Source organism: Manihot esculenta, chromosome 12 (genome assembly GCF_001659605.2).
Source record: "Manihot esculenta cultivar AM560-2 chromosome 12, M.esculenta_v8, whole genome shotgun sequence".
NCBI classification, from domain to species: Eukaryota; Viridiplantae; Streptophyta; class Magnoliopsida; order Malpighiales; family Euphorbiaceae; genus Manihot; species Manihot esculenta.
Window position 1 is genome coordinate 15,791,438 of NC_035172.2, and position 19,325 is coordinate 15,810,762.

Consider the following 19,325-nt stretch of genomic DNA (forward strand, 5'->3'; position numbering starts at 1 on the left):
TTTCACGAGCTAGTGTTAAGATTGCTACTAATGAGGGCACTATTGTAATACCCAGCTAGACTCCGGTACCGGAATTCCTACCGTCCGATAGAATCTCGGGTGTCGGAGACCTCTAGAAGGGTAAAACCATGTTTGTATAAAATGTTTTAATGTGTTTTATGTTTTAAGCATGAAAGGAAATGAGTTTTTGCATGAAAACAACCTTGGAGGAAAACTCAGGTTCGGCCGCCGAACATGCATGCACTTCGGGAGTGCTTTGGGCCCCCGAAAGCATAAGTGAGGGAAGTCCAGGTTCGGCCGCCGAACATGGCATGCATGCGGAGGCACTTTCGGCTCCCGAACGGGGCCTGGCCAGCTACCTATAAAGGGGTCCCTTAGCCGAAAACGGGCGAGCTTTTTCTCCATTTTCGGCCACGGTGAGCTCTCCGCGGCCCCTCACTGATCTTGAGTTTTTTCCTTCAAATCTTTCACGGTTTTCATAAGTTTTCATCTTTGTTTTGAAGATTTTCGAGTATAAAGCAAGTTTTGGAGCTTTGAGGTTCAAGAAGCTCAATCTCTCCCATCTCCGAGCTAGGGTCGTTTTCCTCTCGATCTTCAAGAGGTAAGGGCCGATCTTGAGCTCACTATATGTTTTAAGCAAGTTTTAAGTTGATCTATGGGGTAGAAATGCATGTTTAAGTTATTGTTAGGTTTATGGGTTTATGTATGTTTATGAACAATGTGAGTTGTTTGATGTGTTGTAGTTGGGGTTTTTTATGGTTTGAAGCCCCTAGGAGCTTGTATGCTTGCTTGTGTATGTTTGGGAGTGTTGTAGAATAGGTTTATGCATGTTTGAAAAGTTTGGGAGGCGTTTGTGCATGTTGGAGCTGAGTTTCTGCCACTTTGGAGAAACTCAGGTTCGGCCGCCGAAGGAACTTTTGGCCGCCGAACCCACTTATGAAGGCAGCCTTCGGCTGCCGAAGCCTGCCCCCAAAAGAGGACTTTCGTCTCTGGAGGGCAGTTTCGGCAGCCGAAAGTGCCGCCGAACATGCATGAGTTTCGTCTCTGTCTGGGAGTTTCGGCCGCCGAAGGTGCCGCCGAACCTGCCTGACTTTCAGCTCTGGAGGGACTTTTGGCCGCCGAACCTGCCGCCGAAAGTGCCCTGTCCAGCCTTCCTTTGCATGTTTTTCTATGCTTGCTTCATGATGTTTTAGGGGGTTTTTGGGGAGTAGTTTAGAGTTATGTTCATGTATGTTTGGTCCCTCATTTGAGTCCACCTGTGTAGGTTCGGACCCGAGGAACCGAGGACCTCAGCAGTGAGTCAGCTGCTCCAATGTCTGGTCAGAGCTATCCAGAGGTGAGTGGAATAACACATTACGTTTTAAAGCAAATAATGGACATTTCAGCATGATTCACGCATCATTAATGCCATGAAATATATTAGGTTGTTTGCATTAGAATTCACGAATATGTTGCATTGCATACTTTACTGTTGTTGTTGTGGATGAATGTTGGATGATCCATATTCCTCGATCTATGATGTGACGATGTGAAATGCACGGTACGGAATGTAAGACCAGTGGGACCCATTCTACGTTCGCTGGCACTATGTAAGAGAAAGACCAGGACCCATTCTACGTTCTGGCACAGTTGGACTGTTATGTTATGCCATGTAAGAGAAAGACCAGGACCCATTCTACGTTCTGGCACAGTTGGACTATGTAGAGGACTATTGGTGACAAATTCATCCTTGATGTGATATGATTCTGATGTGATGCATTCCATGTTATCATATGTTTTAAAAGTTTTATTATTCTACTCACTGGGCTCTAGTAGCTCACCCCTCTCCCTAATCCCCCAGGATTGCAGGCACAGGGTAGACCAGGAGGTCAGCAAGAGTAATGAAGTCATGTGTATGTAATAGATAGAGTGTGGACATGATAAATTGTAAAATGATGTAAAGTTATGAATAGTAATGTATGTAATGATATTGAGGATTAGAGATTGTGCTTGACCCAATGTGTAAGGTATCCCTTTTTATACATGATCTTAGACGTTTTGTGATGTTTATGTAAACCAACTCAACATATGTTATATTGCCCATTGGGGCATTGATGAGATCCCACAGAGGGATCAATGCTTATGATTATGACTATGTTCAGTGCATGCACAGGTTGAGTTTGGTGTATGATAGAATGTATGAAGGAAAAGTTTTAAATTTTTAAGTATGTTGTCGATCATGTATGGGATTAAGCAGGTTCACAGGATGTATGTTAGGCTTGCTACGGGTCCCGGCGGCCTTAAGCCGACCTGGATCCTAGCGCCGGTAGCGGTCCGATTTTTGGGTCGTTACAGAATGGTATCAGAGCCCTAGGTTCATAGGATCGGATCTAGAGTGTTGGGCTCATAGATGTTCTAGAAGGTCAAGCACAATAGGAAGATCATGTCCTTTAAGATAGGATGTTGAGTCTTGTCTTGTATGATGATGTGAAATGCATGATTATATACATGTGCATTAATGCTATGATGTGAATGATATATATATGTGATGCGGGTTCATGTGTTTCCACATGAACCATATGATGCTAATGTTTGTGTGATGTGTACTGTTTTTCAGAAAACAGGATGAGAGGAACCCGTCGATATGCAAGATTGACTGGAGTACCACCTGAGGATGAGGGCACGAGCGCCCGTCCTCTTGCATTGCCTAGGGCAATGTCATATAGATCAAACAGAGAAAGAGTGTCAAGGGACCCTAGAAGGTCTTTTGATGCTAGCAGAAGGGGGACTGATAGAGGAGGAAGTTCTTCAGATGTGAGGGAGGTTATGGAAGAGGATCAGAGGAGGGATGGGAATCTGGATGTCAGCATGGCGGAAGAAGGGACAGGGGAGTCACAAGGAGGCGCTCAGGCCTCGGGGTATGGTTTTCCACCCTATTATCCACCCTTCCCACAGGGTTCAGGGTATCCGATGGGAGGCACATCGGATTATTCCAGCTTTAACCCCTACCCTACCTACATGCCTTATCCACCTTTCTATCCACCTTACACACAGTACCCAGCTTCTCCACCCTCACCCTTCTATCCTAACCCGGCAAACCCCACCTCGGGGAATGCTGCACCCCCACCTCCACCACCTACAGAACCAACAGCCCCAGTTACTCAACCTTCTAGACCTAGTTCAGCCGGTGGGAGCAAAGTGAAGATGACAGATTACCTTAAGCTGGATGCTCCCAAATACAAGTCAGGGGATGATCCCTTTGAGTACCTGAGAGTAGTGAAGACAATAACTGATGAGCTAGGGGCAGATGACAGCAGGGCCATTCAGATGGCAGGGTTCACCTTAAAGTGCAAAAAGGCACAAGAATGGTTCAAGTGTTATGTGGACCCGAGACTAGACGGCATGACATGGGAGGAATTTGCGAATGAGTACGCTGGATGGGCTTTTCCAGATAGTTCCAGAGAACTGAAGATGATTGAGTTTGAGCAGCTGAGGCAGACAGAACACATGAGTATAGAGGAGTACACGGATAAATTCTTGGAGCTATTGCCTTTTTCAGGGGAAGCTCTAGATACAGATTCGAAGAAAGCCAAGAGATACATTATGAAACTGCATTCTAGGTACTCCTCTTTGATTCAGTCAGTTGAGAGGGAAAGTTTCCACACTGTGGTGGATATGGCTCGAAGGATGGAGGCGAGTGCTATAGTTGAGGGGTCAGTGAAGTAGTCAGTGACCCAGTCTTCAGGGGTTAAGACCTCAGGCAGAGGAGGGCCAGGTCTCTCTTCTCAGAGCTCAGGTAGCAAGAGGTGGAATAACACCACCAAGAAGCCGAAGAAGAACAAGTTTTGGAGTAAGTTGAAATCCGGTCTGGGATTAGGCGGTGGCTCGAGCTCAGGCTCAGATGGTACAGAATGCCTAAGGTGTGGGAGGCCACGCAAGGGAGTGTGTCGGGCTGGGACTAATGCATGTTTCAGATGTGGACAGGAGGGACACATGGCTCGGGAGTGTCCTAGAGCACCTTTTATGGGCCAGTCCCAGCAGACAGCTTCTGGTAGTGTGGCACAGCCAGCAGCTCCAGCCACAACTCAGGGCAGTGGCAGAGGTAGAGGGAGAGGGGCAGCCTCTTCTTCTGGTTCCCGAGGTGAAGGTCCATCAGCTCCAGCCAGGATCTTCACCATGACTCAGCAGGAGGCTAACACATCCAACACCGTGGTGTCAGGTAATCTCGTCATTGGGTGTTCTGATGTGTATGCATTAATGGACCCGGGTGCATCTCATTCTTTTATTGCTCTGAGAGCCGTTGAGAGGTTGGGTCTGATAGTCTCTGGGTTAGAGTGTCCCCTATGGGTCAGTGGACCCAAGTGTGACCCATCAGTGGCAGAGTCAGTCTGCCAGTACAGTCCAGTTTTTGTTGAGGAAAGATGCCTCTCCGCCGACCTTGTGGTTCTAAATTTGACAGACTTTGATGTCATTCTAGGGATGGATTGGCTATCTACCCATGGTGCTACCTTGGACTGCAGAGACAAGGTAGTCAGGTTCAGAGATCAGAACGGGTCAGAGGTCGTCTTCAGAGGAGACAAGAGGGGTACACCTAGAAGCCTGATATCAGCTCTTCAGGCTCGTAGGTTGCTTTGGAAGGGATGTCAGGGGTATTTGGCTCATGTGAGAGAGCTAGATAGTCAGGTCAGGGAGCCAGCCTCGGTGCCAGTTGTCAGAGAATTTCAGGATGTTTTTCCAGACGAGCTTCCAGGTTTACCACCTGCTAGGGAGATAGAGTTCGAGATAGAGTTGATGCCTGGAACTAGACCGATCTCTATCCCTCCCTACAGGATGGCCCCAGTCGAGTTGAAGGAATTGAAAGAACAGTTGCAAGAGCTGGTAGAAAAGGGCTTCATCCGACAGAGTACCTCACCTTGGGGTGCTCCAGTCTTGTTTGTGAGGAAGAAGGATGGATCCCTTAGAATTTGTATCGACTACAGGCAGTTGAACAAAGTCACTACCAAGAATAGGTACCCTCTACCAAGGATCGATGATCTATTCGACCAACTAGCAGGAGCGGGTTGTTTCTCCAAAATAGATCTGAGATCTGGGTACCATCAGTTGAGGATAAGGGATGAAGACGTGCCAAAGACGGCTTTCAGGACCAGATATGGGCATTTTGAGTTCCTTGTAATGCCGTTTGGGTTAACAAACGCCCCTGCAGCATTCATGGATCTCATGAATAAAGTGTTTAGCCAATACCTGGATCACTTTGTTATTGTCTTCATAGATGATATCTTGGTGTATTCCAGGAACGCAGAGGAGCATGCCCATCATCTGAGGTTAGTTCTGCAGACCTTGAGGGAACATGGCTTGTATGCCAAGTTCTCTAAGTGTGAGTTCTGGCTGAGGAGCATTTCATTCTTGGGGCATGTAGTGTCAGGAAATGGGATAGAGGTGGACCCCAAGAAGATAGAAGCTGTGGCTAACTGGCCTAGACCCACTTCAGTGACAGAGATTAGAAGTTTCTTGGGTTGGCAGGTTACTACAGGAGGTTCGCTCAGGATTTCTCAAAGATTGCAGCTCCTCTGACCAGACTAACCAGGAAGAATCAGAAGTTTGTGTGGACTGACCAGTGCGAAGAGAGTTTTGAAGAGCTTAAGAAGAGGTTAACGTCAGCACCAGTGTTAGCTTTGCCAGCTAGCAATGAGGATTTCACAGTTTTCTGTGATGCATCCCGAGTGGGTTTGGGTTGTGTGTTAATGCAGAACGAAAGGGTGATTGCTTATGCTTCTAGGCAGCTGAAGAAGCATGAGTTGAATTACCCCACACATGACCTGGAGATGAAAGCAGTAATCTTTGCACTGAAGATGTGGAGGCACTACCTCTATGGGGTTAAATGTGAGATCTTCACGGATCATAAGAGCCTACAGTACATCCTGAGTCAAAGAGATTTGAACTTGAGACAGAGAAGATGGGTGGAGCTGCTGAGTGACTATGATTGCAAGATTCAGTACCATCCGGGTAAGGCGAATGTTGTGGCAGACGCCTTAAGCCGGAAATCACTCAGCAGTTTATCCCACATATCGGCAGAAAGGAGGCCAGTAGTGAAGGAGTTTTACAAGCTCGTTGAGGAAGGTCTACAGTTGGAGTTGTCTGGTACAGGTGCTTTGGTAGCCCAGATGAGAGTGGCACCCGTGTTTCTGGAGCAGGTGGCTCAGAAACAGCATGAGGACCCAGAGTTAGTAAAGATTGCCAGGACTGTTCAGTCAGGCAAGGATAGTGAGTTCAGATTCGACAGCAAGGGGATCCTCCGCTATGGGAGCAGACTATGTGTACCAGATGACATAGGGCTAAAAGGAGACATTATGAGAGAGGCTCATAATGCAAGATACAGCGTTCACCCTAGAGCCACCAAGATGTATCAAGATCTGAAGAAGGTTTATTGGTGGCCAGCTATGAAGAAAGAAGTGGCACAGTTCGTGTCAGCCTGCGAAGTGTGTCAGAAGGTGAAGCTGGAACATCAGAAGCCGGCTGGAATGCTTAACCCGCTACCTATTCCAGAATGGAAATGGGAGAATATAGCTATGGACTTCGTAGTGGGGTTACCGGTGATGTCCAACAGATTGGACTCCATATGGGTGATTGTGGAAAGACTCACCAAATCTGCTCACTTCATCCCTGTCAGGAGTGGCTATTCTATGGACAAGTTGGCGCAGGTGTATGTTGATGAGATCGTCAGGCTGCATGGGGTTCCTGTTTCAATAGTGTCCGATAGAGGGCCCCAGTTCACCTCCAGATTTTGGCGGAGTCTGCAGAACGCCATGGGTACCAAGTTGGATTTTAGCACTGCTTTCCATCCACAGACGGACGGACAATCAGAAAGGACCATCCAGACAATAGAGGATATGCTCAGAATGTGTGTGCTGGACTTTGGCGGTTCTTGGAGGCAGCATCTACCTTTGGTGGAGTTTGCCTACAATAACAGCCATCATGCTAGCATCGAGATGGCTCCATATGAAGCTTTATATGGTAGAAAGTGCAGATCACCTGTTTGCGGGGAAGAAGTTGGAGAAAAGGCCTTGGCAGGGCCTGAGCTAGTAGAGATTACCAGCAGGGTAGTACCCATAATCAGAGAAAGGATCAAGACTGCTGCAAGCTGACAGAAGAGTTATGCAGACATCCGCAGAAGACAGGTAGAATTTCAGGAGGGGGATCTAGTATTGCTCAAGGTGTCTCCTATGAAAGGAGTGGTTCGCTTTGGAAAGAAAGGTAAACTAGCCCCGCGATACATCGGACCCTTTGAAATCTTGCAAAAGATTGGGAATGTGTCGTACAAGCTGGATTTACCTGCTTCTATGGAAAGAATCCATCCGGTTTTCCATGTTTCAATGTTGAGGAAGTTTGTGTCAGATCCGGGCAAGGTTCTTAGTGAGCCTGATGTGGAGATCCAAGAGGATCTCACTTATGTTGAGCAGCCAGTACGGATCATAGACACCCAGATCAGGAAGCTGAGAAACAAGGAAATCCTAATGGTGAAAGTCCTGTGGAACCACCACAATTTGGAAGAATGCACTTGGGAGACACGGGAGTCCATGCTCCAGCAATACCCTTATCTTTTCTAAGGTTAGTTCCTTGTGGGTTCATGTGCTTGTAGGTATGTTTTGTTTATGCCATGCTATGTATTAGTTGGTGAACATTCGGGGACGAATGTTCTTAAGGGGGGGAGAATGTAATACCCGGCTAGACTCCGGTACCGGAATTCCTACCGTCCGGTGGAATCTCGGGTGTCGGAGACCTCTAGAAGGGTAAAACCATGTTTGTATAAAATGTTTTAATGTGTTTTATGTTTTAAGCATGAAAGGAAATGAGTTTTTGCATGAAAACAACCTTGGAGGAAAACTCAGGTTCGGCCGCCGAACATGCATGCACTTCGGGCCCCCGAAAGCATAAGCGAGGGAAGTCCAGGTTCGGCCGCCGAACCTCAAGTTCGGCCGCCGAACATGGCATGCATGCGGAGGCACTTTCGGCTCCCGAACGTGGCCTGGCCAGCCACCTATAAAGGGGTCCTTTAGCCGAAAACGGGCGAGCTTTTTCCCCATTTTCGGCCAAGGTGAGCTCTCCGCCGCCCCTCACCGATCTTGAGTTCTTTCCTTCAAATCTTTCACGGTTTTCATAAGTTTTCATCTTTGTTTTGAAGATTTTCGAGTATAAAGCAAGTTTTGGAGCTTTGAGGTTCAAGAAGCTCAATCTCTCCCATCTTCGAGCTAGGGTCATTTTCCTCTCGATCTTCAAGAGGTAAGGGCCGATCTTGAGCTCACTATATGTTTTAAGCAAGTTTTAAGTTGATCTATGGGGTAGAAATGCATGTTTAAGTTATTGTTAGGTTTATGGGTTTATGTATGTTTACGAACAATGTGAGTTGTTTGATGTGTTGTAGTTGGGGTTTTTGATGGTTTGAAGCCCCTAGGAGCTTGTATGCTTGCTTGTGTATGTTTGGGAGTGTTGTAGAATAGGTTTATGCATGTTTGAAAAGTTTGGGAGGCGTTTGTGCATGTTGGAGCTGAGTTTCTGCCACTTTGGAGAAACTCAGGTTCAGCCGCCGAAGGAACTTTCGGCCGCCGAAGGAACTTTCGGCCGCCGAACCCGCTTGTGGAGGCAGCCTTCGGCTGCCGAACCCTGCCCCCGAAAGAGGACTTTCGTCTCTGGAGGGCAGTTTCGGCCGCCGAAAGTGCCGCCGAACATGCATGAGTTTCGTCTCTGTCTGGGAGTTTCGGCCGCCGAAGGTGCCGCCGAACCTGCCTGACTTTCAGCTCTGGAGGGACTTTCGGCCACCGAACCTGCCGCCGAAAGTGTCCTGTCCAGCCTTCCTTTGCATGTTTTTCTATGCTTGCTTCATGATGTTTTAGGGGGTTTTTGGGGAGCAGTTTAGAGTTATGTTCATGTATGTTTGGTCCCTCATTTGAGTCCACCTGTGTAGGTTCGGACCCGAGGAACCGAGGACCTCAGCAGTGAGTCAGCTGCTCCAGTGTCTGGTCAGAGCTATCCAGAGGTGAGTGGAATAACACATTACGTTTTAAAGCAAATAATGGACATTTCAGCATGATTCACGCATCATTAATGCCATGAAATATACTAGGTTGTTTGCATTAGAATTCACGAATATGTTGCATTGCATACTTTACTGTTGTTGTTGTGGATGAATGTTGGATGATCCATAGTCCTCGATCTATGATGTGACGATGTGAAATGTACGGTACGGAATGTAAGACTAGTGGGACCCATTCTACGTTCGCTGGCACTATGTAAGAGAAAGACCAGGACCCATTCTACGTTCTGGCACAGTTGGACTATGTAGAGGACTATTGGTGACAAATTCATCCTTGATGAGATATGATTGTGATGTGATGCATTCCATGTTATCATATGTTTTAAAAGTTTTATTATTCTGCTCACTGGGCTCTAGTAGCTCACCCCTCTCCCTAATCCCCCAGGATTGCAGGCACAGGGTAGACCAGGAGGTCAGCAAGAGTAATGAAGTCATGTGTATGTAATAGATAGAGTGTAGACATGATAAATTGTAAAATGATGTAAAGTTATGAATAGTAATGTATGTAATGATATTGAGGATTAGAGATTGTGCTTGACCCAATGTGTAAGGTATCCCTTTTTATACATGATCTTAGACGTTTTGTGATGTTTATGTAAACCAACTCAACATATGTTATATTGCCCATTGGGGCATTGATGAGATCCCACAGAGGGGTCAATGCTTATGATTATAACTATGTTCAGTGCATGCACAGGTTGAGTTTGGTGTATGATAGAATGTATGAAGGAAAAGTTTTAAATTTTTAAGTATGTTGTCGATCATGTATGGGATTAAGCAGGTTCACAGGATGTATGTTAGGCTTGCTACGGGTCCCGGAGGCCTTAAGCCGACCTGGATCCTAGCGCCGGTAGCGGTCCGATTTTCGGGTCATTACAGCTATCATCTCTTTCACTCCTAGCAGTAGACAAAACACATCCTTTATGGTCAACGAAGTAGATCTGAATAATATGAACAGTGAGCAAATGCTTTAATACAACCAAAGTTTGCAAGCTACTCTCGAGCAGTATAAGACTTGAGGGAAGGCATCATTCATAGCTCCCAAGAGAAGAGTAGAAGCCTCTATAGACACTTCAAGGATTCGGACAGAGGCGATCAATATGTGGTCTAAAGGGAAGGCTGCGTTTGAAGAAAATGAATCAGACGACGCTCCGAATGGCGTCGACTGGAAGCTAGTATGGGCTGTTCAAAGGTACCAGAAGGAGCAAGAGCAGGACTTTGGTCTAAATGGTGCCTCGCCTTTTTTAGATAAAATCTTAGTAGAAACTTTTCCAACCAAGTTCAATCTGCCTAGCTTGAACAAATATAATGGAACAGTGGATCCCAAAAGTCACTTGGCGATCTTTAGGACGACCATGCAGGTTCAGGATGTCAATGACTTCGTGTTGTGCCGAGTGTTTCTGTCAACACTTACAGGTTTGGCTTAGATATTGTACCAACTTCTAAGCACAGGGTTAATTTAGAACTTTATGCAATTCGCTATGTTATTTAAATTCAGATTTATTACTTGTATACCTCCAAAAAAAGCTCTCCTCTGACTTGCGAAAGATCCGCTAAGGAGAAAGTGAGTTTTTAAGGAGCTTTATCTTACATTTCAATGCAGAAGAAATGCAAGTGGAAGAATTAAATCATTAGCTAGCATGTAAAGTATTGGAAAAAGAGACACGCAATATGAAGTTCATGGATTTCCTACCAACAACTAATGGACAAAGCCCGAAAATACATCAGGCCAGATGACGAAGTCCAAGCATTGAGAGAGAACAAAAGGACGAGTTAAAAAGCAAAACCAAAAGTAAGAAGGGCGAGAGAATTTGTTAGACTGGACATTAGACCCATTAAAATAAGGCCATAAGTTAGAAATCCGTCAAGTCAGAAGACTGGGCGTTGGACCCACTAAAATAAGAAGTTTCAGGGTAGAAAACTTGCCAACAGATCGGGTGTTAGACACACTAAACAAAAGTTTCAAGGTTGGAACCCGCTAGAAGACCGAGCATTGGATCCACTAAAACAAGAAGCTTAAAGGCAGGAACCCGCCAGAAAATTGGACGTTGGACCCATTAAATAAAAAGTTTCAAGGCAGAAACCCACTAGAAGACCAGGCATTGGACCCATTAAAACAAGAAGTTTTAAGGCGAGAACTCGCTAGAAGACCGAGCATTGGACCCACTAAACAAAAATTTTCAAGGAGGGAACTCGCCAAAAGACTAGGCGTTGGACCCATTAAACAAGGCATTGGATGTTAGGCCACAAGGTGGGTATACGCCAGGCCAACCGACTGGGTGTTAGTTCCACTTCACAAAGTTTCTAAGGCATTTCATGCCCAGGCCACAAGGTGGGTATACGCTAGGCCGACCAATCGGGTGTTAGTCCCGTTTCACAAAAAGTTTCTAAGGCATTTCATGCCTAGGCCATAAGGCGAGTATACGCCAGGCTGACCAACTGGGTGTTAGTTCCATTTCATAAAAAGTTTCTAAGACACTTCATGCCTATGCCACAAAGCGAATATGAGCTAGGCCACACGATTGAACATTGGTCCTGTTTCACAGAAAGTCTTTGAGGCATTTGTCGCTGCTCTTATGAGCACTCCCAGAAATCCAAAACTTTTTGCAAAAGAAGAAGGCCCATTGTAGGCAGGCGAGACTTTTTGAAGATTGGTGAAGATGGACTGCTAAGTGAACAAGTGGAGGCCACAAGAAGGAAAAGGACCGAAGGCCTGCCAAGGCCGAAAAAGGTGAGCTCGCAAGGGCTAGAAAATGCCTAGAAGCTCGTCAAGGCTAGAAAATACTTGGAAGCTATTTAGGGCTAGAGAATATCCGGAAGCTCGACAAGGCAAGAAAATGCTCGAAAGATAGTCAGGGTTAGAGAATGCCTAGAAGCTAGTCATGGCTAGAGAATGCCTGAAAGCTTGACAGCGTAAGAAAATGCTCAAAAGCTAGTCAGGGCTAGAGAATGCCCAAAAGCTCGTTAGGACTGAAAATGCACGGAAGGCCGTCAAGGTCAGAAAAGGCCAAAGAACTCGCAAAGGCTAGAGAATGCCTGGAAGCTCGGTGGAGGAAAATACTCGAAAGCTCAGTAGGGCTAAAGAATACCCGGAAGCACGTTGGGGCTAAAGAATGCCCGGAAGCACATTGGGGCTAAAGAATGCTCGAAAGTCCAATAGGGCTGGAAAATATCCAAAAGCACGTCCGGGCTGAAGAATTACCGAAAGCTCGATAGGATAGAAAAAGCCCAGAAACTTGCCAAGCCGTCACTATATCACTCCTATCAACTCTGGCCAAAGCGCTGGACAAGATCTTGGATTGGGCTTGTAATAACCTAGAAATCAGACTACTAACAGCGCTAGGGTTTAGGTCGACTTAAGGTCGCCAGAGCCCATAGCAAGCCTACTATACATCCTATTACACCTGATATAATCCCAAATATGATCATAAAAATATATAAAAATATTTTAATCTCATGAACCAAAACTCAACATGTGCATGCATCATTACTGAAAACATAAAATCTATCCTAGAGTGCTCATCAAATGCTCCAGTATGGTCAATATTACATGCCTCAATTTGGTTCAAACATAACTTAAACTTTAAAACTTTTACATAAGAAGATCATAAAAAATGGATTATATAAAAACAGACTCGGGCAAGGTACAATTATAATCCACAAAATGAATCACATGTCCACAACTATACTATTACATCAAAACTATACCAAATAACTCTGCTAACCTCCCGAGCTAACTATGGTCCTGCAAACTTGGAGTTAGGGGAAAGGGATAAGCTACAAGAGCCTAGTGAGCAGTAACATAAACATAAGCAGTTTAATAAAATATATAATCGTATGAATGCTCACAACACAAACAGTTCACATCAAGATGGACTTGTAACCAGTAACTCTCCATAATTCCAATAGTGCCTGGCCCACAACGGGTGCTCCTTAGGACTTTCTCTTAAATATAACATGACATATCCATAGTGGCAAGGGCATAGAATGGGCAACCCTGGTCTTTTCTTTACATAGTGTTAGGGGTATAGAATAGGTAAGCCCTGGTCTTTCCATATCTGTCATAGCATATCATTACATGGTCGAGGGAGAGTGTGTCATACAAAATCCATCCATAACAACAGTTAATTGTGCAATACATTATATTCGTGAATTCAAATGCAAAATAACCTAACCATATATATATATATGCATTCATGATGCATGAGCATGCTTAAAATGTTTGATTTCTTTAAAATAATAGTTTAGTTTAGTTTTACTCACCTCTGGCTGACGCAAACCTAGCTCTGAAGTAATTATCTCACTGTTGGCCTCTACGGTCTCCCAAGTCCAAACCTACATAGATAGACTTAAATGAGGGACCAAATATAATGAAACTATTCCAAGAAATCCCTAAAAACATATAAGAGAACATGAAGAAAATGAGCTGAAAATGGCTGCAAAGGGGACTTTCGGTGGCAAGTTCAGTGGCCTAAAGTCTCCTTACAGATTCGAAGGTCAAACCTTTGGAGGCAGGTTAGGGGGCCAAAAAGCAGCCTTCATAGGCAGATTCATATACTTGTAATTTAATTTTTTAGCAATCTCATTAATTTTCTTGTATTAATACAATATCATATACTTGTAATTTAAATAAATTAAAATTTATTTACTTTATATAATATTTATTCTTTTAATGTAAATATTTCAACACAATTTCAAAATTAATATTAACATTAGTTATATGCAGATTAGGGGGCCAAAAAGCAGCCTTCATAGGCAGATTCATATACTTGTAATTTAATTTTTTAGCAATCTCATTAATTTTCTTGTATTAATACAATATCATATACTTGTAATTTAAATAAATTAAAATTTATTTACTTTATATAATATTTATTCTTTTAATGTAAATATTTCAACACAATTTCAAAATTAATATTAACATTAGTCATCTAATTGAATTATTAAACTGTAATAATATGTTATTTTTAACTAATTTAAACAATAAAAATTCACTTTTATAACTTTTATATTTTCGTGAATTATTTGCTATCTATTTTTTTTATTTTTTAAAATTTTTTTCATTATATATTTTATTGTATTAAAAAATAATGAAAATATTATGAAAATATTTTATTGTTTTAATTAATTAAATTTAAATGAAAAATCAAATTTAGTGAAGTAAATTTTTAAACATTGTATAAAAATATTAAAATTTAAAGAATATAATCTCTTTTCACTACAAAAAAAAAGTTATTTAGCAACCAAAATTCTGGTCGCTAAAAGAAAGAATTTGGTCGCTATTTCTTAGCGATAAAAAAACAAATGGTTGGTATTTGGCCGATCGCTAAAGTTTTAGCGACAATTTATAAATTAGTCGCTAAAATAGCGACCAATCAGCGACCACATTTTGATTGCTAATTTGGTATCATGAAAAATTAAATATTAAAAATAGTAGTCGCTATGTGGTAGTAAATTGGTCGTTAAAATTTGATCGCGAAATGGTTATTGTTTTGGTCACTATTTTATCGATGTTTGATCGCTGCACAGAAGATAAATGTTATCATTTAGTCGCTATTTTGTCTTAAATTAGTAGTAAAATAAAAAAAGTATTTTTTATTTTATTTGCTTTTGTGGCTTATTGGTCACTAATAAATGCATTTAATTCTGATTCATATCATTTTTCAAATAAATTCCTAAACCTGCTATAATATCAATATGTATACATCAATTTCATTTCATAATTCGGCAATTTAAAAGACCAAAACATTAATATAGTTTGATACCAAGGAACTTAAAATATCTCAAAATACATAATAGATCCAAATAGTGTCAAATTCATATCATAAAATATATTAAGTCACAGAGAAGTAGGCCTCATGCTAATCGATATGTGACTCACCAGGGGATCCATGAGCTGGATGAATATAAGATGATGATGGCATAAATGAGGAAGACTGCTGTTCCATCTTTGTTGCTTATAGTCCATCACTCATTTGAGCTATCAACTGATTTTGGTCCTCTATAAGTTTCTGCAAACTATTATACTTCTCTTCAAACTTTGCTTCAATTTCCTTCTTCCATCTTAGTGATTGAGATGATGGAATATTTGTTGATGTTCCCCCTGTTCCTGTTTGGGAGAAGGCAGAAGAGGCAGCACTGCCTAATCCATAAACTCGACTTCCTTACCATCCTCCCGCCGCAATAATGAACAATTGATTATCATTAATAGTTCCTCCATCTCCTTCCACATGATCTGATCCCACATACTGGCTTGAATGTTGTTCTTTTAGCTTCAGATAATTTTCCTATAAAATCACACAATAATAGTTTAATTTGAATACTAAAGTAAGGAAAAATGCTAATACCTACAAGATATGACAATTATAATACCTGCAAGATATCACATTTACAATACTTGGAAGATATCATAATAGCAAAATCAATCACATAACTGAGAATCACTCAACAATATCAAATTAAAAAGTTTTATTACTTAGAAAGACAACTTGTTTATATAGAAACTTACATAAATAATTTCAGCTCGTTTATTAACAAATTTGTTGCGATCACTCTTCTTTATATGGGTGTGGAGAAACAACTCAGCTGCTGTTGGAGGAACTTTATCTGTGTTAGCATTTTGCATGCGTCTAGCATGCTCCTCATGTGAGATGAACCCACCTGTATATTTAGAAGGACCAGCTCCTTCACCTCCCTTCTCAGTTAGGCGGTTCTTTGAGTACTCCATTGACTTTGCTACACACTCTGGAGTGCTCCAATCTAAATTTCATTTATCCCAAACTTCAACTGATATATAAGCACTCATCTTTTTTTTTTTTCTTCTTTTCATTTGTCAGAAAGTCTTTGTATCGGGTAGCTGATTTTTTATTCCATGGCTTTTTCACTATTGCAGCACTTCCCTCATCCTAGTGAAATTCTTTCTGTAAATTAATTTAAAAAACACACGTATAATACAACATAAATTATAAGATATTTTACATTTGTTAGAATGCATAATATATTGCATACCTCAAACTCTTTAAAATAAAAATCTTTTGTGGATTGTGGGATATTCTTCCATGAAGAACCCTCCTCGACATTGTACTTTTGAAAAATCTTTGTGCAAGCACCAGATGTCTTCTCAGAAGGCATAAGACTGTAATAGTTTAACAGTGCGAGCATAATTTATAAATATTCAATATAGTTATTTTTAAATAATTAACCAAAATGAAAACTAATAACAAAGATATATAATACAATGATAAGTAATCTTATACATTGTACTTACTTTCTGCTTGCATGCACATAACAGTAGGTCCTAGTAGCATGTGATTAGGATGTATATGAGTAATCTCCCATGTCCGATGCAGATCTGCTAGCACTCAATCCAAGAATAGAACTTGAAGAAGTTGGGGCAGTAGGGGTAACTGGAGTAAGTGTAGGGGCTGTAGGGGTTGAGTATGATACAGGGGTTGTTGGAGTAGGTGTAGGGGCTCTAAAGCTAGCTGAAGGAGGTGCAATGGCTGTAGTGCCTCGACCACGAACAATTTCTGGATCACTTCGGCCTCGACCTCTACCTGTACCCGTTAAAACATCACGATCAGCATTATGTGCATCTTCTTTACCTCTACCCCTAGCCATATCTGCACAAAAAAAAATATCCAACAATAATAAAAAAAATAAATAGAGCAAAAAAGTTTACTATACAGCTTAGAGTTGACTAATCTATGTAATTTTCATCATTGTCTGAAAGTTGAATAATGATATGTCTCTTCATCTTCTTTTTCTTCAACCACTTCCGAAATAAAAACTTCACCACCCGCTGAATCATTTAATACCTCAGATAATCCTTCTTCATTTAAGACTAAAGGCTGCAAAGTTCCAGTATCTTCTTGATATGCATCTGTTGTTGACACTGTCGAAGATATAACAACATTTGGTAATTCAATCACTGGCCTGGCTTTAATTTTCATCATAAATTGCCAATCAGACCTTGCTCGTCTTAAAGAAGGATAAGGAATGAAATAAAATTGTTGTGCCTGGCTAGCCAAAACACATGGCTCATACTTATGAAATCTCCTTCTTTGATTTACATCCACAATATTATACATCAAATGAATTTTCACTCCAACATTTGGAGTAGGATCGAACTATTCACAGTGGAATAGAACTGTCCGTTTGATAGGTAAAGCTGGGTACTCTACTTTAAGAATCTCTATCAACTTACCATAGTAATCACTTGATTGATCACTATAGTTTGTTCCTTTAATGCATACACCACAATTCACCATCATTCGATTAGCACTTCGTCCCTCAATATGATATTTGTATCCATTTACATGGTACCCTGTGTACACATTCACTGTATTTAGAGGTCCTTTGGCTAAATCTTGAATGGGAGGATTGTTCACTGTATTGGTTGGTTCATGTACCTATTACAAAAAGTGAACATATAAAATTAATTTTAATTCATTTACCAAATCCAGCGTTGTATTGCAAGTATTATAAAGCTTACGTATATTTTGAACCATGTGGGAAAGTTATTCTCCAATGTGATGTCTACCTCGCCATCGATAATATTAGGTGATATCCTCCGTAGTTCCTCAATATATATTCTTAACAGAAATTATACAACTTTAGTTATTTCCATGAATATATATGCATTTTAGAAGACTATTAAATTTATAATTTGATGTTGAATTGCACTTACTTGATAAACGGCGAAACTTCTTCACAATTTAGTAAGATATATAAATGAGTTGCATTTCTTTCCTCCTTTGTCAATATCATTTTCTTTGATTGACCTATGGGTCTACTCGGATATTTGAATATTGATAAATTTCCTTCAATCTCCTAATCTTCCTCTACACCATCATCATCGTTATGTGGAACCCGTCGATGCCTTGTAGAAACATGTGACTGAAAATAGTGAGCACAAAAAGAAGATGCTTCTTCTATCAAGTATGCATTAGCAATTGATCCTTCAACTTTGGCTTTATTTTTAATATTCTTCTTTAAAATTCCATTGCACCTATATTACATAATTAATTAGTATACAAATTAAGCATATTAAATAATTGATACTTTGAAAAAGCAACAGGAATTAATTATTACCGCTCATAAGGATACATCAAACGATATTGCATAGAACCCCCAATGCGAGCTTCATATGCAAGATGAATGGGAAGATGTTCCATCGAGTCGAAGAAACCAGGAGGAAATATTCACTCTAATTTGCATAGTATAACCGAAATGTCCTCTTTAAGCCTTTGCATATCTTTCTCCCGTAAGATCATACTCGTTAGTTGCTTAAATAAAATACTTAGCTCGATAATCGCTTCCCACACTCTCATTGGTAACAATTTATGGAAAGCAATAGGCAACAACCTTTGCATGAAAATATGACAATCATGACTTTTCATCCCAAATAATCTGTACTTATTCATGTCGACACATCGAGTCATATTAGACACATAACTATCAGGGAATCTAAGTCCCTTTATCCATTCATAAATAACTTGTTTTGCCGATTTGTCCAATGCATATATTGCTTTTGGATACCTGCTAGTTTCTGCATTAATCTCTAACTCAGGCCGACGATATATTTCCCTTATATCTTCTCTTGCTTTTGCATTATCTTTTGTTTTAACCTCTATATTCATAATGGTATTGAATAAGTTATCAAAAAAATTCTTTTCAATATGCATTATATCAAGGTTGTGTCTAATAAGCAAAGAACTCCAATAAGGTAAATCCCAGAATATGCTGTGTTTTCTCCATCCATATGTCTTACTGATAACAGCATTAACAACATCTGAATCCGACTCTGTCATTTTCATTAATCCAAGACTCTCTATCTCATGGAAAATTTCCTCTCCAGTCCTTACTGGAAGTGCATGTTCAGTTACAACTTTATTTTTTCTAAATCATGATTTATTCTTCCGCCATGGATGGTTGTGGTTCAAAAATTTGCGATGATTATCAAACCAATATTGTTTGCCACCTTTTGGCAAAGTAAATGCATTAGTGTTATCCATACAATATGGGCATACAAGCCTTCCTGCAGTGCTCCAACCAGAAAGCATGGCAAAAGCAGAAAAGTCACTAATGGTCCATAGCAAACATACCTGCATGAGAAAATTTTGCTTCTTATCCACATCATATGTCTCAACACCCACATTCCATAATTGTTTTAGTACTTCGATTAAGGGTTGTAATAATATATCAATTTTAAATTTAGGATTATATGGGCCTGGAACTATAACAGTGAGCAACATAT